At 47.8% G+C, this 21,839-nt stretch overlaps 1 protein-coding gene across 2 annotated transcripts in view; it reads right to left on the bottom strand.

Annotated features, from left to right (window-relative positions):
* ISM1 (isthmin 1) overlaps window positions 1-21,839 on the bottom strand; it is an 89,532-nt gene that overhangs the window by 45,230 nt on the left and 22,463 nt on the right. Inside the window, exons 2-4 of one of the 2 annotated variants that reach the window (XM_018056929.1) lie at window positions 17,685-20,625; window positions 14,541-14,647; window positions 14,294-14,448 (exon numbers count right to left, since the gene is read on the bottom strand). The exons of the other annotated variant lie outside the window; for it this stretch is intronic. The gene's annotated coding sequence lies outside the window, so the exon portion shown is untranslated. The remainder of the gene's footprint in view (window positions 1-14,293; window positions 14,449-14,540; window positions 14,648-17,684; window positions 20,626-21,839) is intronic. 2 annotated transcript variants of the gene reach the window in all.

Here is a 21,839-nt window from a genome sequence, read left to right as displayed (position 1 = left end):
CTAGCAGAGTAGGCACTGCAACCCTGTTCCTTCCACTGTATGCTGTCCTAATTTCTCTCCCAGCGGTTATCTAGAGTAAGAGAGTCTGCAGCCACCTTGAATCTCCCATCTTCTCTCACTGCAGCTTCCACTCAGGCAACGGGTTCAAGGGGCCTGCTTCAAGAACACTGGCCAGCAGAACATTGCTGATTTAATTCTCAGCCCTGCTGCCCCACTTTGTTTGCTATGGGGTACTGGCCACATTTTCTTAGGAGAACTATCCAGATACCAGTCCAGCCCAAAGCTGCTTGGCTTGTGCAGGCTGATGCCCTCACAGGGTCAGTAAGTGCTGGTCAACACAAAGAGCTGGTATAACGAGCACGGACTACAACGGATGCTGGCAAACCGATGACGGAAAAAGACAGGGATGAAACGGCACATCATACTTCGGGCAAGTGTTCTGAGGTCTGCAGCAAGTCTCGCGCACGCCCACCTTCAAGCTGTGAACATGCGTGGCCGTCCCTGGATGCCAGCTGCTGTGTTACCCTACTGCACTCTCCAAGGCACTTTAGTGTAAGAGTAAAACCGCTTTATTCTTTATGTCTGTTTGTCTTTTATGTACATGTCATTTGTGTGAAAAGTATTTAAACCTATTCCAGTACTGTACCCTATAGCCAATTGTGTTAGTTGGGTACCTAGGCTAACTTTGTTGGACTCGGGAACAAATTGGACTTACAAATGCATACTCGAATGGAATTTGTTCACATAGTAAGCAGGGGACTTTATTTTGGGGAGCCAGATGAGGCAGAGAATGGAGAAAATCGGCCACAAAGAGCAGGGCCCCACACTATTGCTTTGGATATTAGCTTTAGGAGTCATCACTTTCTTCCTGAGATTTGCTAAGCATTTGGGGTGAGCTTTGAAAGTGACAGGGACTCAAATGGCCATCCACAGCAGAATATATAAGGAAGGTATATGCATAATATAGTCATAGAATGAAACATTATCAGTGAATTTCACAAACATGATGTTGAACAAAGGAAACCAGATAAAATGTATGGTTCTATTTATATAAAGTTCAAAAGCAGGCAAAACTAAGTAATGCTGTTAGAAGTCAGGACAGTGGTGATCCTGGGGATGCTGGTAATCACAAGGGAGCCCTGCGGTGGGGTGGGGGTGGGGGGCAGGCCACAAGAGCCACATTCTGTTTCTTTAAAAAAAATTATTTTTATTTATTGATTTGGCTGCACTGGGTCTTAGCTGCAGCATGTGGTATCTCTAGTTGTGACATGTGAGATCCAGTTCCCTGATCAGGGATCGAACCTGGGCCCCTTGCATTGGGAGCATCGAGTCTTAGCCACTGGACCACCAGGGAGGTCCCCACGTTCTACTTCTGGAGGCTGGTTATACAACGTGTTCACTTTAGGGAACTTGTTGAACTGTACGTGTATGATGTGTGCTCCCTTCTGTATGCACAAGACTTACCTGCTGAGCTTAAATAACTACTAGAGACACAAGGGGAAATAAAGCAGAAAAGGACTCATGGAGAAATGGCACTTGGAAAGGTCACAGAGATTTTTTTAAGATGCCAAACTTTCTGTTACTGCTATTTTCTGAATTATAAAGGATGCAGGAAAATATGCTTTTTTTTTTTTTTAACAACAGAGGGCCCCCACCTTGGTCCATTATTTCCCCGTGACCTAGTGTTTTCACCTCTAAAAGGAGGAGCATATCTGAGCACAAGCACTTCTCTCCCTTCATGATTCCTGTCTCCCATTGGCCGTTCCTAGGACTCACTTTACCTTGATACCTTTCCTCTTGAATGTTTGCTTCTCAGCCCAGCTTCTATCTACCTTCACCATAACCAGCTACACCTCCACCCCCTTTTCCAGCGGCAACTCTGTGGTAGTCTTATCCAAACACTCATTATGGATCATCTCAATCAATGCCTCCCAAAGCTCCTACCAGATGGGTTACCATTATCATCACCCCCGTTGTACAGAGGAGGAAACTGAAGCTGAGGATGTTATCAAAGTCACCAGCTCCTAAAGGGTCCAGCTGGGGCTGACCATAGCTGCAAAATATGGCTGAGACAGGTGGGGGCTCATTCTGGACCCATGGAGACAAGAGAAAGCAGCTGGCGTTAGCCAAAGTCACAGGGAAGAATGCCAGTACTTCTTCCAACCGACCCAGTGTCAAGAATGGCCAGGAGGGACTTCCCTGGCAGTCCAGTGGTGAAGACTCCCTGCTTCCACTGCAGGGGGCTATGGGTTTGGTCCCTGTTAGGGAATCTAAGCTCCTGCATGCCACTCAGCCAAAAAAAAAGAGAGAGAGAGAGAGAAAATTTCTTGAACTGAATAAATATGCAAACACAATGTTCACTTAATTTGTTTTTTTAAACAGTGGCCAGGATACAGAGGGAGATCCTTGATTCTGGCCAGCAGCCTCTCCAAAGACGTCCGACTTCAGGAGGGCTGGGGAGGGTGATGCATTCAGCATCAGTTTTAAAGCCATTTTTCATACCTACAATCCCACAGGAAAATCCAGCTCGTCCTGAAAACAGTTACACCAGCTCTACCAGGCGGGAGCAGGGTATGAGCTGGGTCTAAGAATTCAGTGCCCTCCTTTTACAGGATGGGGTGCAGGGGATGGCTGGGGAGGGGCCAGCACACAAAAGGGTGTCTGGGCGGGGCCCAGAATGCGAGATTCCTGGTTCCTGGCCTGGGGCTTTTCCGAGGGAACTGGCTGCTCTGGTGGCAGAGTCCTGCTGCTCCCTCAGCCCCGCCCCAACAAGTCTCCTGAGACTGAAGCACAAAACGTTAGGCTTTCCCTTTGGAGTTGCTGTCTCAAAATGAATCTGGACCTTGATAAATGCTCTCTGAGTAGATAGATGGATAAAGAAACCAAATTTCAAAGCCCAGTGGGTGTGGGCACAGTCGACTCCCTGCGGTTTCATTCAGGGCCACCATGCCTGTGGTATACAGTGTGCATGGAACAAAAGAGCCTGGTGGGGGGCAAGCATGGGCTGAAACCAAGCCTGGAGGACATGGTGTCTTCTCCCCTGAGGGGGTGCGTTGCTGTAACTCAGACAGAGGCTAATAGAAGCCCTTGGGTCAAAGGCCTCTGTCTCCTCTACCTGCAAAGCCTTTCCTTCCCTTGGTAACACAGAACACTCCTATGTTTCCTTACAAACCCTGTGAAGATACCCTTTTCTGTGAAGCCTTCCCTGATGCTCAGCAGAATCAGTCTCTCTTTGTTCTCCTCTCTTTTGTATTTTATACATGTACATATGTCGCTCAGTTGTGTCTGACTCTTTGTGACCCCATGGACTGTAGACTTGCAAGCCTCCTCTGTCCATGGGATTTTCCCGGCAAGCATACTGCTCCTTTTCTTTGTATTTTTATACATTATTAGAACTTTATTCTGGAGAAGGCAATGGCACCCCACTCCAGTACTCTTGCCTGGAAAATCCTATGGACGGAGGAGCCTGGTGGGCTGCAGTCCATGGGGTTGCTAAGAGTCGGATACAACTGAGCGACTTCACTTTCACTTTCATGCATTGGAGAAGGAAATGGCAACCCACTCCAGTGTTCTTGCCTGGAAAATCCCAGGGATGGGGGAGCCTGGTGGGCTGCTGTCTATGGGGTCGCACAGAGTCGGACACGACTGAAGTGACTTAGCAGCAGCAGTAGCAGAACTTTATTCATTTTTTGTTCAGTGTCTGACTAATACAGGCACGCAAAAACTAACTGAACTGCAAACAGCTGCACAAGGGGTAAATTACATTAGCCACATTAGCTTCTTCAAGTCCATTCATCCTTAGTGAAAGTCACTCAGTCATGTCTGACTCTTTGTGACCCCATGGACTATACAGTCCACGGAATTCTTCAGGCCAGAATACTGGAGTGGTTAGCCGTTCCCTTCTCCAGGGGATCTTCCCAACCCAGGGATCGAATCCAGGTCTCCTGCATTGCAGGCAGATTCTTTACCAGCTGAGCCACAAGGGAAGCGCAAGAATACTGGAGTGGGTAGCCTATCCCTTCTCCAGGGGATCTTCCTGGCTCAGGAATTGAACCAGGGTCTCCTGCATTACAGGCAGATTCTTTACCAACTGAGCTATCCGGGAAGCCCCCCCAAATCAGGCTTTATTTCATAGACCTATCTTATCTTTGGGTGCTCAGTCGCTCTTCAGTTTCACCTGACTCTTTGTGACCCCATGGACTGTAGCCCACCAGGCTCCTCTGTCCATGGGATTTTTTCAGGCAAGAACACTGGAGTGGATTGCTGTTTCCTCCTCTAGGATCTTCCCAACTCAGGGACTGAACTCGCGTCTCCTGTGTCTCTTGCACAGCAGGTGGATTCTTTGGCCGCTGAGTATTTTGGCTATTTCTAAAATTCCTCTGCCATCGTCCTAGTCCAGGCTACCATTGTCACTCTCTGCCTTTCGAATCTCAGCTTAAATATCACCTCCAGAGACGGAGGACTTCTGCAATCATCAAGGACTGTCCCTCCCCCAAGAGAGTTCCCTTCCATCACTCCGCATATACCCTTCACACTCTCAGCCACAAGACAAGACTATTCCATATACAAACAAAACTGTCCTATGCAGTCTGCTGTCGGCCCTCATCAGAGCATCAGCTCCTTGAAATGGGGCTTCTGTCTGTTGTGTCGCTTCTGTGTCTGGGCACTTAGCCCAGAGCCTGGCATGTGGTAGGACCTCACTGCTGCCATCTGGATGGATGGATGCATGCATGCATGCATGACTACGTGGACAAGCAGGATTTTAAAGTCTGATAGGCTAGGCACGCTTTCCTCACCCTGCGTGTCTGAAACTACAGCTGGGTCCTGGGGCGTGGGGGTGAGGAAGGTCTCTCTGACTTGGTTCTTGGCGTGGTCTCTACTGGCCTAACAACCACATGTCTTGGTATGGTCACCAGCCCCCAAGTCACGTCATGAGCCGTACCTGGTGCCTCCCTTTGCCCAGAGAGAGAATGTGGAAAACTGTGCCGGGGGTGCCAACCGTGACACCGTCTGGGTGGGACTGATTCACTGCTCCACACCCAGTCAGCGTGGCGAGGAGCCGCCCTGGAGGAGCCTCCAGGGAGCGCAGGGTTGGGAAGCAGGGGGCGTGGGGAGGGTTGGGAGGGGCAGAAAGGAGACGGGGAAGGAGGAAGTACAGGGTCCCAGGGATGCTGTTCTTTGGAATTCACTTCTGACCCTGAACACTTTCTGAATTTGCTTCTCTTCAGTGTCAAATAGTTCTAAGACTATATCAATGTATATCCTTACACATACTGATTCATCAATGCACAGACTTATATGTACATGAATGAATGAATGAAGTCACTCAGTCGTGTCTGACTCTTTGCGGCCCCATGGACTGTAGCCTACCAGGCTCCTCTGTCCATGGGATTTTCCAGCCAAGAATACTGGAGTTGGTTGCAATTTCCTTCTCCAGGGGATCTTCCTGACCCAGGGATCGAACCCGGGTGTCCTGCATTGCAGGTAGATGCTTTACCCTCTAAGCCACCAGGGAAGTCCTAAGTGTATATAAATATATATTTGCGTGTATAAACATATGTGTATATATAAATGTAAAAACTATTTATTTAATATATATACACATATGGATATATGTGCTTCCCTGGTGGCTCAGGGGTAAGGAATCCATCTGCAATGCAAAAAATGCAGGAGATCTGGATTTGATCCCTGGGTCGGGAAGGTACCCTGGAAGAGGACATGGCAACCCACTCTAGTATTATTGCCTGGGAAATCCCATGGACAGAGGAGCCTGGCAGGCTACAGCCGATGGGTCACAAAGAGTTGGACGTGACTGAGTGACTGAGCACGCATGCACGTGGATATGCGTGCTTCAATAGTAATTTCTGTTTTAATTTTTACTTTAATTTTAAAATATCCTAAATAGCTCACTCTTTCCCAACCAAGCTCAGAGAAAAGCTGGTAATTTCTGTTTTAATTTTTACTTTAATTTTAAAATATCCTAAATAGCCCACTCTTTCCCAACCAAGCTCAGAGAAAAGCTGGTAATAATGTGGTTATCACTTTGACTTACAGGTTCTCAAAGTGTGGTCCTCAGACTGGCACCATCTGGGAGCTTGTTCAAAATGCTGATTCTCAGGCCCCACTGTCACCCTGCAGAATCTGAGTTTCTGGGGTGGGGCCCAGTAGCCTGTGTTTTAACAAGCCCTCCCTGTGTTTCTGATGCAGGCCAATGTCTGAGAAACTCAGCACAAACACAGGTAAGATGAGGAGTGGGTGGCTGAGCTGCAGTTAGGAGCTGTTCTCCTGGGGTCACTTTAGCACAAGAAATGAGGTCCAGACAATGATGGACTCTCAAAGGGCTGGTGCACTTTTCTTAAGGGAGATGTGATCAGGGAAATAGTAAAGGCACCCCAGCTCCAGTTCAGCCTGGGGAGACCCTCTGAGCAGCCAGGGATCCCCCCACAATGAGAACACCATGAGGAGAAGGGCAGACCCCTCGCCTTCTGGGTTCCTGAGTCAAGTGACACTCACCATGGACAGAGGGGCTGAGGAGATGAAACCCGGAAGACTGGGAGCACCCTGAACGATGAGACTCAGCGGCCCGCGTGCCCCAGCCTCCCTGGGCCCCTGCCTCTCCCGCTCACTTGGGCAGCCAGGCCCCAAGTGGGGCCGCGGAGCTTTTCCAGCTGATTTCTCTCCCCCATGCTGTGTGGGCTCGTCTTTGAACAGGTCCATAGGGAGGGACAGGCTTGTGTCCAGATGGGCGACTGGGTAAACTTTTCCAGCTCAGAGTGCCTGCAGAGGGTTAAACAAGGCCCAGAAGGGGGGCCCCAAGCAGGCGTAATAGAGAGAAACTGTCCATCAGCTTATGAAATACGTGGAAGAGAGATGCTAGGTTTGCAAACAGAGTCTCTTTCACCTGAGTGCTCCATGGTGTCCCCAAGCCCCGCCACTGAAAATCCATCTGCAAGGATCAGTTGGAGACTGTGCAACTCCTAACCTGCAGTTTTCCAGGAGATTTAAGCAATGACTCATGGGTGAAGCTGAAGAAGCAAGATCTATCCATCCCCTACACATACACAGCAGTCACCATCGAAGCCAAATGATCCTTCTTGAAGAACAAGCGTTCATTCACCAGCTTGCACACCTGCTTCTGATTCTTCAGGGAGACCTTCCAGAAAACAGAAGCCTGATGGATGCCTTCATCTTGGGGGTCTGCAGTCTCCGTAGGCAGCACCCACTGCTGCCAGGAATCCACCCCACAAAAACACTCTTCCAACAAGCCTCGCAGGCCCCAACTGGCAAGGCTCACTAGCAAGCAGAGCTCCACTCAGCTAACAAATCTATTTCTCTTCCGTGACAACACCATGTGTCTGCTTTAAGGCCGACTCTCTCCCACCCACTCCACACCGCTGCACGTAGAAGGACTGGTTTCTAGATACGGCTAAACCCGTTTTTTTAACCAAATCCTTGGGGATTCAGTCACTGAGAGCTATAAACACCCTCCCCAGAGCCTACAGAAAAGGCACACAGTCGGCAGAAAGTTCTCCAACTTTCTCCAAGCCCATTACACGGGCTTATGAATGGCTTCTTTCAAAACCCTGAGTTTGAAGGCAGGCTCTAAAGGGTCAGGAGACAGTTTGTTACAAGTGGGTCTGCTCCCGCTCTGACCAAAGGAAATAGTTTCTAGCTTTTCCAAAGAGAGAGGAAGCATCTTGTGCCCGGTCCGCGTTCCCTGCCTCCCGCGCACCTCGCTCTCTCTCTGCCAGACCATGATCTCAGGCCTCAAGCTCGCGGAGTAGAAGATCCCAGTCGGGATCCTTGCCCCTGACCCGAGTGGAATTTCGCCCATTCCAGGTCTTGAACAAAGATTCCCCGGCGCACGTTTGATCTCTTCACGCTCAGCTCCCATTACTCCTTCACACTCTCCATCGCTTGGAAAAATACAAACAGCATGGTTCAGTTTTAAGGTTAAGAACTGACAGTCTCCATAAACACTGTTACAATAAAAGCTGATTCATCCGCTGCCAGCATTCGGCATCTGCAGGAGGGGGACGTGGAAACCCTGAGCGTCAGACAAGAAAACAAGTGCGGAGCGGCCAACTGCGGGGTGCAGGGTGCCCCCACGTCCTGGCTGCCAAAGGCCTGTGCGGATCTATCTCTGGATGATGAAAGCATTACAGGCGAGGGACAGGGAAATTCAGGTAGCAGGGAGCTCAGGTATAAATTCCTGACCTATGAAAGACACAAAGGCATCAATGATCCTACCCCTGTGAGGTCGCAAAAATGAAAAGTGGTCCATGAAGAGGTTATACAGTCATTCTCGGGATGCTGTAAGTAGGGAGAAGCAGAGGGTGAAATGGATGGGGGCAAGGTCTTCCTTGAACTTCAGCACCCTCCACCCTCAGTCACCCCAAATATTTAGGTGCTGAAATCACCTCATTCACTGGGATTCATTTTAATGGTGTGTGGGCAGATGAGCCTCAGTATTCTCATTCACTTACTCATTTACTCACGTAATTCCTGAGCGCCAATGACTCCATGCCGAGTGCTGGGAATACAATGGAGGGAGGCAGGGACAGTCCTTGCCCTCATGGGATTTATAGTCTCCAGCAGGGGTTCCCAAATTTTGCTCACTTCCTGATTTCCAGGTCATACTGCATGCCATTTAAATCAGGGTGTCTGGGTAGGATCCAGGTACTAGTACTTTTAAAAGACGCCTAGGGGTTCTGATGTATAGCAAAGTTTGGGAACCACATAGGATTTTTAGCTGACTTGCCAGGATTGGCCTGCTCAGTGAGCGTGGAAGCCTGGCCCGTGGCTTACCCCAGCGGCTCCTACTCAGCTTGTGAAACTCCACAAGCCCAGAAGGACTGCATGGACACATGACCCCACACCTCACATGATAATAGTATAATATATTTGAAAGCCAGGCCATCCCAGAAATCCTAAGCCCTCTGGTTGCCATGCCGATAAGGTCATTTCATGGCATGAGTCCTGGAAGCAGACTCCCAGCAGGTTTAAATCACCCAACATCTTTGTTAAGGTTGAAAAAGAGAACTTGCCTCTTAAGCCCTTCCCTTCTGTTCTCTCTGAGCTTTGATACTCAGTTCCCCTCCAAGCAATCAATGGAAATCCATTATAGACTTTCTTGGACCTACTCCTGGATTTTCATCAATTTAGAAAGGAAACATTACATTAAGTCTTTTTTTTTTTTTTTTTCTTCTGGAAGGCTCCAAGAATTTTTAAAAATGAGAATAAAGGAAAAGAGAAAGAAAAGCAGAGTCCGCTTTGAAGTTGCAATGAACACACACAAAACAAAGCAAATGATGGATCTCGAGAAAAAAGTTCCAGGAGGAGGAGGAGGCTGTGTCCCTGCTTCCCGTCGCACCTTCTTGAGGATGAAGTGGTGCCCACTCAAACCGCCGGGGCCTGCCAGTTGGCCAACTCAGCAGCATTCCACTATACAGATTAAAACCAACTTTATGATTGTGGTGCAAATAATAAAGAGCCTGGCAGGATTTCCTTCCAAAATGAAAGCTCATTTATTCTCCAAGGTGTATAATTTGGTTGTAAATGTTTCCTTTGGGCCAAAACATCCCAGATTGGGTTTTTGCCTGGAACACATCACTGCTTTGCAGAAAAAAAATGGGCTCCGTGTGGTCCCTCTGCATGCCATTTGGCATGGCCTGCTTTGGCTTCACGTCTAGCCTTGTGGCAGCAGTTTAGGGGGCAGAGGCAGGGATGGGGGATCAGTAGGCAGTAGGCCCACGCTGGCTGCACCCATTCCTAAGTCCCGGTGCATCTGTGAAACGGGCTGACTCTCTGCTGGTCCCCACTCAGCCTGTTCCGCTCCCTCTCAGTTGCTGGGAGAGTGGACTAGTCTTAGGGACCCAGTTCCATGTACGAGCTGACTTTTCTTCCAAGTCTTTGTGCCTTATTTTATTGATCTTTTTTTTTAAAAAAATCATCCTAAAAAATCTACTCAGCAATGACTAATATTTGGATAAAAGCAAAGCCAGATTCTTTCCAGGGCTCATGGGCTGACCACATGGACTTGAGGCCAGAGTTTGGCCCACAGCATTAAGTCAATCTCACCCAAAAGTAAATAGCTTTTTCTCTTATACAAGCAGATTAAGAGATAACAAGGTTTTCTACCATTTTCAGGTTTATCAACTCTCTTCCTGACATCATATACTTTTAACCTGCTTTTCATTTGCATCTTAACATTAAAATTCAAAGCTGGTGCTATGCTTTGTAGATGAAAATATATTTATTCTACAGTTTTTTTTTCTTTTCCTCCCAAACAGCTGGTAATGCAAAACAGGGAAACATCTTGTGGGATCAAAGAGATGGCATCAGAAGTCATCATGTGACATCCCTTTAGGATATCAGAAGTTGTTCCTCTAACTCTGGGATCAGGTGAATGAGGGGGAAAGAAGTGGGCTGAGAGAGAAAACAAGATCACCCAGAGAACAGGGGCACAGTGGCAGAAATTATAGTGTTACAGGGACCAGCTCCAGGAGTGAAGGTCAATAGTGTCATGTAGTATTTTTTAATGTGGATCATTTTTCAAGTCTTTATTGAATTTATTACAATACTGTTTCTGTTTTATATTTTGTTTATTTTGGCTTCAAGGCATGTGGAATCTTAGCTCCCCAACCAAGGACTGAACCCCAACCTCCTGCCCTGGAAGGTAAAGTCTCAACCACCGGACTGCCGGGGAAGTCCCAGTCTCGTGTATTTTGAAGTCACCTGCTGGGAAGTGATGGAGCATACTTTCAATCAACTTGAGATGCTAGACCAGGAAATAATGTGCCAGGCAAAAGGTAACAGAAAAAAAAAAAAAGCTTCCAGTGATGTGTAGACATCTATTAAGATAAATGATCGACCCACTTGTCAAAATTATATGAAATTTTCTAGTTAGTCATGGCCACGTGAGTCGGCTTACAGCTATACACAGAGCCCATGCTCTGCTTTTTGGATAATCACCAGCTACTGGACATCAGCGGCTCCCCAGGTGGCGCTGGGGGGAAACAGGCCGCCTGCCGATGCAGGAGACATAAGAGATGCAGGTTTGACCCCTGGGTCAGGAAGATCCCCTGGAGGAGGGCATGGCAGCCCACTCCAGGATTCTCGCCTGGAGAATCTCACAGACAGAGGAGCCTTGTGGACTGCAGTTGATTGGGTCTCACAGAGTTGGATACATCTGAAGGGACTTAGCATGCAGGCACTCACTGGACATCAGGCCCCTAATTCAAGTGTAGCAGTAAGAAATATTCTTGAAGCAGAACAGAGTGAGGAAATGCTAGAGAATAAAGCTTTCTGATGATTCATGCACAAAATAAAGATTCTAACATGAACTGGGCAGCCACTGTGCCTCAGTCTCCAGGTCACCGCCTGGATAATTCCTAGATAATTCCTAGGACTTATCCAGATAGATAATTCCTCCAACACTTTCAGTCACTGCCATAGGCAGCATGTTGCCCCCCCTGCAACTGGGAAAATCCGATCCATACAGTGTCTGGAAACCACAATACTGACACATGATGAAAAAGTCGTAGAGGAAATTCTGACTTTCCTTAGTGTCAGACCCACAAAAGAAAGGGATTCAAACCACGCCTGCTGTGTGAATGCCAATTTTGCACTGTGGTTAGAGGGTTTTATTCTAGGACACACACATCACACTGCGATAAAAGAGAAGCCAAGAGCCGACTGCTTTTTGAAAACTCTAATTCTTTCCTACTTCACTACCTTATGTCAATACATCTGAGCCTCTGGGGCTGTAAGTCACTTCCTGTGGCGGTCAAGTTTCATCTCCTTTAGAAGCTTTCCATCCTTTTCACAGTTCCCAGGTGCAAAGATGACTTGGCTGAAGTCATTTTGGATGCAGAATGTTGCCCACAGAGGTCTGAACAGTGGGGTTTTAAGAATAATTATCTTTCATGCCTCAGCCCCTCTTGTAAATCCTTCTTCCTCCCACATACTCGTGCACACACACACACACACACACACACATCAACACACACACACACAAGCCACTTTCCTGACAAAAATGCCTGTGATTGCTGCCAAGGCATCTGGCAGAGGGACCCTGGGTCACTAGAACCTCCCTGACCTAAGCGGCATGATGGGCTCCTTCATCTCAGGGTCGGAAGTGAGTCGGGGACAGCAATAGACACACACAGTGGCATTTAGCAACATGATGTTTCCTGACACTGCTTTTTTTGGGCAAATTGAAATGGTTAATAAGAACAGATCCAGGCCCCCCTCCAGCCCCTGATGGGTCTTTTATTTATTTTAAAAAGTCTCTTTTCAATCCCATCCTTTGTCATGGTTAAGAAAAAAATTCAAAGAGTAGGACATTTATTATAGTGCAGGGGTTGGTGAATGTGAATTGTACCATTAAAAAATCAAGTCAAATTAGGTGGTTTTACATTTGGAAGAAGAAGAAAAAAAAAAAGACAAATATGAATGGAGAAGTACAAACTGGTCACTTCCTGCTTGTAGACAAGGCCACTGTGAGAACTCAGGGATTTAGTCAGGGCTCTGCTGCTGTCTGCTGTTAGCATGTAAGTAAACCTTCTGGGTCTCAGTTTCCTCATATATAAAATGAAAATAACAATATCCACTCCCCAAATGTGGGGAAGGCCTTTTGGAAAGCACATTACTGTATGACAGTACAGATTTTATTGAACAAGCACTACACGCCAAGGGCTACTGTAGCTGCTGTGAGAAAGGAAAGAGAAGTGAGCGGCCACCCTGTTCTCAAGACTCTTACTCTGATCTGGCAGGCAGAGTGGGGAAGGGATGTGTACATTATATCAGGCTACATTATATTGTGTGCTGAGTCGCTTCAGTTGTGTCTGACTCTTTGCGGCCCCATGGACTATAGCCCGCCAGGCTCCTCTGTCCATGGGATTCTCCAGGCAAGGATACTTGCGTGGGCTACCACACCCTCCTCCAGGGGATCTTCTTGACCCAGGAATCTAACTTGCATCTCTTACGTCTCCAGCATTGGCAGGTGGGTTCTTTACTGCTAGTACCACCTGAGAAGCCCATATTACATATATATAAAATTGTATATATACAAACAGTTATGTGTATATTGATATATATACAATTCTATAACCATCACGTGGATACATATATCTATATAAATGGGTGCACTCTACAGACACAGATTAGACAGCTAGATAGATAACTGTACATATGTAATCTTCATTTAATGGGTATGCAGTGGGTTCAGACATGAGCCCATTTCTACCTCCACAGCTCACAGGAAAGTTTTTGTGGTTTGTCCAGAATCTTTTGCAGCTGGAAAGAGGGAGGAGGCAGTTTCGGGCAGAGCAGAGAAGCAAAAGTGCACAGGAGGGCACAAGGACTAGTAAGAGCCTGATCTGGCTGCAAATTCCGCCCATAAAGCAAAGGGCAAGAAAAGCTGATTAATTCTAGATACACAGCACCTCAATACCAGTTTTGAGGTAAGAAATGGGGGAAACCATTGGGCTTCTTAAGCAAGGAGGGCAACAATTTTTAAGAAGATGGAGTTGAGTATTTACTATAGTTTGAGGAGCATGAGAGTAGAGAAGCTAGACTTGAAAAGGAGATTGGGAAAGGAAAGACCCAGGTCACCAAACCGCAGAGCAAAAGGGAACTGTCACCACTGGAACAACAGAAATGGGCAGGGAGCAATGTCCACGGTGGGGGGGGGGATATGAACCCATCCCCTGGAATTCACACCTTTGTGCAGTTCACTCCGTTTGAGTACTGGACAGAACAAGTGACTTGCTTCTAACAAACAGAATAAGGCAAAAGTGATCAGAAGTCACTGTGATTAGGTAGCAGAAATCCACGAGTTTCATCTTGCTAACACTCTCTGGCTGTGATGAAGCCAGCTGCCATATTTGGGCTGCACCATGGAGAGTGGGTTGCCGTTTCCTTCTCCAGGGGATCTTCCCGACCCAGGGATCAAACCCAGTTCTCCTGCATTGCAGGCAGATGCTTTAACCTCTGAGCTGCCAGGGAAGCCCTCTATGGAGAAGCCCACATGGCAAGGAGCTGAGGGCACCCTGTGGTTAACAGCCCTGGAGAAAACAGAATCCTGCCAATGACCCAGCCTGGAAGCCAGTCTTCCACCAGCCATGCCTGGAGATGACTACAGCCCTGCCTGATACACGGGATCAGGCTAGGAGAGACCCTGGACCAAGAGTGTTCAATTTCCTGATGCACAGAAATTCTGAGATTATATTAAGCTGCTAAATATTGGAACAGGAGACAAATAATACAGGGAGGAAGATACTTAACTGACCTGGGGATGGTGAGTAACAGATGCTCTCTGAAGTTAAAATCCCAGACTCATGGCCCAAAGTTGTACACACTCATTCTTCTAGGCTTTGTTGATTTTAGAAACTTTTCATAAAAAGGAATCTCTTCACCACCCCTTTCTTTCACTGTTTCCTAGGGCTGATTAAAGAAACATGACTTGATTTTCAACTTCAAGCGACTCGGGGGGGCATTCCAATAGAAAAACGGCAGGAAATTAATGCCATACACACCAGGCCAGGCAGATGCTTCTGAAACTGACACGTAGGTGAAAGACACCTTTCCTTTGTCCACCTTTTATCATCCTCTGACTTTGCATTGGTGTTTGCTTTTAGGGGTCCTAAAATGGGAACATATCCTTTTAACATACAGTGAGTCATCCCAGAAAGGCATGGGGGTTAGTCACTCAGTCATGTCTGACTCTTTGCGAGCCCATGGACTGTAGCCTGCCAGACTCCTCTGTCCATCGAACTCTCCAGGCAAGAATACTGGAGTGGGTTGCCATTCCTTTCTCCAGGGGATCTCCCTGACTCAGGGATCAAACCTAAGTCTCCTGCATTGCAGGCAGATTCTTTACCATCTGAGCCACCAGGGAAGAAACACATGAGCGGCACCAAAACGCTTGAATGATAGCTAAAAAGCTTGGCCAAGGGATTGTGAAGAAATCTCATTATCTCTTCATTTATGTGTTTTTTTTGTTGTTGTTGTTTTTTAAAAAGACTTTTTGATGTGGACCCTTTTAAAAAAAGTCTTTATTGAATTTGTTGCAATATTGCTTTTGTTTCGTGTTTTGATTTTCGGGCTACAAGGCATGTGGGATCTAAGTTCCTCGAGCAGGGATTGAACCTGCTACACCTCATCCTGTGGAAGGTGACATTATCACCGCTGGACCACTAGGGAAGTCCCTTTTCATTTATGTTTGAATTATGGATGTATTTAGAAAAGTTAATTATCGTGCCTATGAACTGAGAAATGAACCTCAATACAAAACCTTTTATTTTTGTATGAAATATAATTATTTGTAGTTAAATTCTTTTCATCTGCCCTCTTGCTGTGAGAAAAAGAAATTACAGAACCATCTTGCCACATACTTTGTAGAGCCTGATGATATGTTATATACAAATAAGTAATCACACGCTTTTTAGCAGCTAAGGCTGAGCTTCGCATATGGATCTTCCTTGGCAGTGGAAACAGAGACTCTGTATTTGAACCTGACACTGAGGCAAGATGTGTGGTCGTCTCAGTGCTGAGGGACTGCCACCTGCATGCCAGTCAGAGGGTGAGCTGTTCTGAATCCCCTCCTGCTCCTGTAGGTGTTTCAGCCTTTGACAGTGCGAGCGGATCTTTGCATTTAGTCCAGGACTACAGCAAATTTTCTCTGTGCCTGTTTACCTCTCCTGTCTGTGAGTGAAGGAAAAGAGAAAAGTATCCTGCTTGTGTTTGTTCACGTGTCTGTGCTTGTGCTCAGTCGCTTCACTCGTGTCCGACTCTTTGCAGCCTGCCAGGCGCCTCTGTCCATGGGATTCTCCAGACAAGAATACTGGAGTGGGTTGCCATGCCCTCCTCTAGGGGGTTTTCCCAACCCAGGAATCGAATCTGTGTCTCCTGCGTCTCCTGCAATGCAATGCCCCGTGTTTGTTCTTACATGTCACCATCTAAACCTGGCTAACGGGTCTCTCTTTCCCTTGTGGCTAGATTAGCGCCACCTCTGTTGCAGCTGTAGTAATAGATAAACTTTCTCTTCTCAAACACTGTGAGCACTGGGGCTTCTGTCATTCCACTAAAGCAAACATATTATCCAGCTAGTTGAGAAAATAAGTCCATCTTTCCTTCAAACACTGGAATAATTCAGGGAAAGTTGCACCTGCTACTCTTAATGCAAGTATATTGTGAATTTCTAAGTCCTTCTTCCCTATCATCTGGGTTATAACAAGTCCTACCCAAACTGTGGTTTGCTGATTAGTATCCGGATAAATACTCACAGTGCGAATAGATGCTGAAGGGTGATAAACGTGACTTTCAAATTCTGGACATGCTTAATTTCTTCCCTGGGTTTTGGCGCTGGGGAAGGACTGGCATTCTCTTTTTTTAGACGCAGGCCTGGTGTTTTGAGAGGTGGTGGGCTGCGTGGCAAGTAACGGTCCATTATGGGTCACGTGATAAGGAAACCGAGGGCTGAGGCAGGAAGAAGGCAAACCGATGAACGCACAGGCCCCGGTGTGGTGCCCGGAGGTGCGCGCACAGAGTGCAGTGGGCGGAAGCCACCGTGAGCAATGAGGCAGAGAGGGCCAGCTGTCCTCCAACAACAGGGCCCGCCGCTCCCCAGCGGAGGCAGCCCCCTGCCCCGGCCCTAACGAATGAATTTTCCAGCCCCCTTGATGCAAGTATGACTGATGTGAGCGGAAGCGATGCGTGTCCCTTCTGAGCTGAGACTGTTGAGGAGACACCAGAGCCTCCGTCAGCTCTTCTCCCTAGTTTTCAAATTCAATGCGATCTTCACTCACTACCAGTTTCTCCCCGTCCTTCAGCCTTCTCTTACTTCTGTTTATTCAACACAGGTTCTATTATTGTAACTATTCCTCTGTAACCCCTGCCCCTCAACTCTCCTTGCCCCCTTCGCTCCCTCTGACCTGTTCACGTCACTATCTCCCTAAGTTTGCTCAAACTCATGTCCATTGTGTCAGTGATGCCATCCAACCATCTCATCCTCTGTCATCCCTTCTCCTCCTGCCTTTAATCTTTCCCAATATGAGTCTTTTCTGGCAAAAGTTCAGTTCTGGTTGAAACCAAGGATTTGACTTCTCTAGGTTAGTAGCCAAGCAGATGGGTGACGGGAAAAAATAAAACATCCTGGTTATGGAAACATTGCTGCACTTTGGATTCATGTTCTCAGACCCCTAATGAGCTCTTAGGACTGTTCCAGTGTCCACTGGCCCTTCCTCAGAAGCTCGCCTTCTCCGGTGTTCAAGATGGACTGTTTCGTATCTTCTCTCTCCAAACTTTCCACTCATTGTCCTCACTGCATATTCACCGAGGGGACGAAGTCGTCCCTCAGACGGTCACGCTCACGCTCCCAGCACTAGGCCTGTACACGTAGCTCACCGTCTCCCTCGTCCCAGCTGTCTCAGTGGATGACCACCCCTGCTTCAATCGGAGCCCAGTTCCCACACTCACACTCTAGCCTTCTCGAGGAATCTAGTCCCCAGTCCTTGCCTCTCAGTCTGGCATCATTAATTTCTCCCTTTCTGTTGGCTCAGGCTCATCAGCATCAAAGATGCCCTGGTATCTCCAATCTCGAAACAAATGAACCAAAACCTCCTCCTTCAGTCCCATATTGGCATGCTCCCCCTTCACAGCAAAACTTCTCTAAGACTTACTTTTAGATTCCATTTCTACTTCCTTACTTCCCACATGCTCGTTTATCCGGGAGTTGTTGTTCAGTCGCTCAGTTGTGTCCGACTCTTTGCAACCCCGTGGGCTGCAGCACGCCAGGCTCCCCTGCCCTTCACCATCTCCTGGAGCTTGCTCACACTCATGTCCACTGGGTTGGTGGTGCCATCATCCAGGAGAGGCTCCCTCTGTTCCTATAGTACCGAAACAGCACCATCGAGGCACCAGCCACGGTCATGCTCCCCGCGGGCACCTCCATGTCCTTATCTTTGCTCCGACGGAAGCATTCAACACGAGGTCTCTTGCTTGAAGTCACTTTCCTCCCTCAACTTCTGTGACGCAACCCTTGGTTTCCCTTCTACCACTTTGGTCATGATGTTCCAGACTCGGTTCCTGGTCAGTCTGACCCTTTTCCCTGTTCATCATCTTCATTTAGACATCCACAGACATCTCAAATGTCGCATGTCTGATACAGGTCCATCAACATGGACACCATACACTGCCCCCGCCCCCCCAATAAAACCAGAAGTTATCTGGGACTCTGAAGTCCAGTCCATCAGCAAATCCTGTTAGTTTTGTGTCAGAACTGTGTCTTGCATGCATTAGCCATCCACTCCACTCCATCCTGGCCCATGTGCCCTCCTCTCTTGCCTGGATTACTTTATGATGAAACCTCTTGACATGTCTGTACCCTTCCTTCCCATTCTCCACAAAGCATACAGAGCCATCACTCAAAGTCACTTTCATGCTTCCTTTCTTGTTAATCGCAAAAGAACAGCCAGATCGTTCATCATGACCTACAGGGCCCTGCCTTCTTCTACAAGTTCAGAAACCACTTCTCCCTTACACACGGTCCTTCAGTCTCTTTTCTGCCCCTCATTGTCACGGAGGGAATTCCTCATGCTGGCTCCCTGCAATCGGTCAAGCTGAAGTCTTTCCCACCTTAAGGCTCCAGTATTTGCCATGTTACCTGCCTGAGCTGCTCTCCCCCACCGGGAACAGAAGCTTGTTCTCTAATAATCTCCAGCACCTGGTGCAACCCCTGCATACCAAGGGCACTCAATATGTGAGTCCTGAATGGGTGAATGGAATTGCAGAGCCCTTATTCTGTGGGTGGGTCATGTCCTACACTTACATGTATGTTATTTCATTTACCTGACTGCTACCTGAGAGTCTCTGAAATAAGAAACACAATTCATGTTCACTTAGTTTCCTTTCCACTCCCCTTGACAATCAAACAGCAACTGTAACATCACAGGGTTGAGGCACTTGAAATGGGCATCAGCTCCAATTATCTTTGGCAAAGAAAAACCATGAGACCTCTTAGGGTGCTCAGAAATGTGCTTGTGGGGCTTTGTGAAACAGGACTTGAGGGTCAGTCATCCTGGAATAAGTAGTAAGGAACTGGGCAAGTCCTTCCGTTCTCTGGGGTTTTGATCCCTTGTGTCTAAAAAGAGACGTTGGGACTCAGTTTTCAAGGTTTCTCACCAACAGTGACACTCGAGGGTTTCATCTGCAGCCTGCCTTCTAAGCAGAGAGTGGCTCTGTGGCTGCAGGGATGGTGCTGAGCCGGAGGAGCATGCTCAGCCCAGTGAGCAGGTCACTGGGCATGCACGCACCCATGTGCAGTGACGCTCATAAACATGGGCACAGGGGCATGGCTGTAGCAATTCCCTGCCAGCATCTGGCTTTCCTTGGGTCTCAGGAAAAAAGCTGCTGGTGACCCCCCAAGGTCACTCCGGGTGGAACACTTGGGCTTTTGTGGATACCGAGTTTTTCTTCAAAAGGGAGCCTGTGTAGCCTTCAGGCAGCTCCTGGCATCCAGGCGGGCTCCATGGCACTGGCGGGTTTCCACAGCCCTCCTTCCATTGCCATCCTAAGCAGCATGCAGAACCCCAACCCGAAAGAACAATGGACACCCCCTGGAGCCCTCCAAGTAAAGTAAATTGAGTTAATGATTTGAGCCATCTTGGAGCAACCATTCAGTCAGTACCAGAGGAAAAATGCGTCTCCTTCATTAGAAGGTGGCTCTTTGAAGCTACGATTCTGTCTCTGTTTTCCCCTGTGTTTACAGCCTCATTCTCTGTTCATGGTAGGAAGAGGAATTAATTGTGCTCTTCCTGGCCCCACGGCACACGTGTCCCCCTTACTCGGGGCCACATCACTCTGTAATTGAGTTCCCCGGTCACTTTCCTTCTCTTATTCTGCCCTTTCCTGATTTATGAACAAATGGAAGGCCAAGGGCGTGGACGCGCACGTCAGGGCTATCCCAGAGCCTCGCCAAGGGCGTGGACGTGCACGTCAGGGCTATCCCAGAGCCTCGCCAAGGGCGTGGACGTGCACGTCAGGGCTATCCCAGAGCCTCGCACTGGGCAGAGGACACGCAGACTGAAGCCTGTGGTGTGGTGCCCACGTGGGATGGCTCTTCAGGGGGGCAAGCCACTGGGTGCCTTCCAGGGAGCCTGGCTCTCATCACCCCCACCTGCAGTTCAACATGGCAGTCACTTTCTCGGGATTCCCCAGCCTCTCTGAATAGATCCAGTATCTTCTAGTTGATGCTTACTCCCGCTTACAGGTGAGATCTCCTTTCCAAGGTCTTTGGAATCGAGTGTTGGCCTCTGTCAAAGTCTCAGCAGGAAGGTCGCAGCCCCTTCACCTGGGTGCTGTGTCTGCCTGAGCGTGCCGGCTGAGGAAACTGGAAGGCAGAGGCTCTTTCTCCAGCCAAGTGTGGCGTGCTGCACTTTTCAAGAGTAATGGATTAAACAGGAAGGGACACTCCGAGCCAGGGCTGACTTGGCCACTCTTCAGAATGCTGTATCCTCTGCAGACTGATTTCCCTGCTGTAATAAGTAATCACATATTGGAAGAATCATTGATGGTTCCATTCAGGCTGGTAATGTTGATTGCAGATGCCTCAGTCTCCGCCACCTGGAGAAAGACTCCAAGTCAAGCCAAAGACATCCTTTACAGTATAAGTCATTTCACGAGTATGCTAGGGAATATTTTCCCTCTTAGAAAGGGAATAAGGTGCTTCATTTTCTGGGAATCATACAAAACAACTCAGTTCTTTCCTCGCCCAGCTCTACCATCTGTAAACGCTAACAACTGCCTGAGATTTCCACACCAGGGCTATGCAAAGATATACGGTCCATGTGGATATTGGCGAACTGCACAGAACCAATCCAGGAGCTTAGATTCGCCTCAGTCCTTTAAAAATGTTGACTCCATAAAGGATAACTCTAAACAAGTTAATGAATAATGGGATAGTAACTTTGCCATTTTGCCTGACTTGGGGTGACATGGCCCTCTCATTTGAGGCAGATCTCCCCTCATTAATGACTTTCCGAAGACATTGCAGAGCCTAGGGAAAGGGTTGGAGCATAAAAATATAACCTGATGAGTCAAAAAAAAAAAAAGTCACCATATTGAATAGAAGGCTCTCAGACCAATGGTTAGACCCCGAGGAGTGTTTGAGCCCACGTAACCACAGTGATGGAATGCCCATCTTGCAGTGCTCTCAAAGATATTCTTTTAAAAATATTTTAAGTTATTGCCTCGCTTTATTGTACATGGTGTCCTATAAAGAAGATATATGTCCGCAATCGAGCTTTGAAAGGGGACCATGGGGCCAGTTCCATCTAAAGGGGATGAAGTCAAGCAGTAAATCTGCTGGTCACTCTTTTCACATGGACTGTATCTCAGCCAGCAGTTGGTCTTTGATGTCATGACAATAGTACTGGGCCACGGAGGCAGAGCAGGATCCCCCCTAATGCTGAAACTAGTCCACACTCATTAAAACTTGGAGAGCAGCCTGCAGGGCAGGGTACACCAAGGAGAACGGGGAGTGGACTCTGGACTGCCGGTTGCCTTTTCCAGGGAAAAAAGGCCATCTCTCCTACACTATCTACCCTGCCTGCTGCCTTCTTTACTGTATTTTTTAAAGTTAATTACCTAATTAATTTTTATTTTTAGCCACACAGCACGGCTTATAGAATCTTAGTTCCCCTGCCCGGGATCAAACCTGGGCCTTTGTCAGTGAAGGCATGGAATCCTAACCACTGACCCATCAGGGAATTCCCTCTTTACTGTATTTTTAACTGAAGGATGATATCCATATAGAGAAATGCATGTCTATAACTACA

The sequence above is a fragment of the Capra hircus genome, chromosome 13, assembly GCF_001704415.2.
Source record: "Capra hircus breed San Clemente chromosome 13, ASM170441v1, whole genome shotgun sequence".
NCBI lineage: Eukaryota > Metazoa > Chordata > Mammalia > Artiodactyla > Bovidae > Capra > Capra hircus.
This window is presented reverse-complemented; position numbering and strand designations above follow the sequence as displayed.